Source organism: Arachis ipaensis, chromosome B03 (assembly GCF_000816755.2).
Source record: "Arachis ipaensis cultivar K30076 chromosome B03, Araip1.1, whole genome shotgun sequence".
Classification (NCBI taxonomy): domain Eukaryota; kingdom Viridiplantae; phylum Streptophyta; class Magnoliopsida; order Fabales; family Fabaceae; genus Arachis; species Arachis ipaensis.
This window is the reverse complement of record NC_029787.2, coordinates 122,403,085-122,404,089: the sequence shown is the minus strand read 5'-3', so window position 1 is coordinate 122,404,089 and position 1,005 is coordinate 122,403,085.

Below are 1,005 nucleotides of genomic sequence, written 5' to 3'. Positions count from 1 at the left end.
AATCGACACCTCATTTCTATTAGTTAGTGGAAAACTCAATTTTAGATAGATAGATAGATAGATAGATAGATAGATAGATAGATAGATAGATAGATAGATAGATATAAAAAAGAAATTCTAGAAATTGTATTTAAATAGTTTTGCGACATTGGTATAGAATATAAAATTTCTATACAAATAGACTATTATATTAGATTAATTAATTTGTATAATTAGCCAATAAGTTATAACTTAAATGTCATAGTCTCCCCAAACTCAATTAAGAGGTTGCGGGTTCGAATCTCTTATCTTTGTTAAAAAAAAAATTTAATTTGTATAACTAAGTTGTATAAGCGTGATATACTTATGAGAATATCCTGTAATAATTTAAATATATTTGAGAATAAATTTAATATTTTTTTAATACAATTTTTTCAGTATATATATAAATGAGAAATGTTAGAAAATTATCATAATTTATTATTTTTAATTATTAATTAATTATTAATGTCTAAAATATGGAATAAAATCTGTTATTGTATTATTAGACTAAAAAAATTAAATTAAAAGAATTAAGTTAATGACTAAATAATAACAAAAGACAATAAATTTTGATAACCTATAGTATTTCTCTATAAATTTATTTGATTTGTCAGTATTTAAAATTTCTGGTTTATCAGTTATGTTGAAACTTATTTAATTTTTTTAAACTGAATTAGTAATCCAATTTTTTCATCCATATAATATTCAAATTTAAGATAATATACTAAAATAGTAACGGTCAAAATGTATGATGTATCTGCATTCCAAAAAATGTAAGGTTTAATAATTTAAATAAAGATATTGTTAATATTATGTCTTAAGAAGAGATTTTAAATTATCAGTTATCTTATTTAATTTTTTTAAACTGAATTAGTAATCCAATTTTTTCATCCATATAATATTCAAATTTAAGATAATATACTAAAATAGTAACGGTCAAAATGTATGATGTATCTGCATTCCAAAAAATGTAAGGTGTAAGGT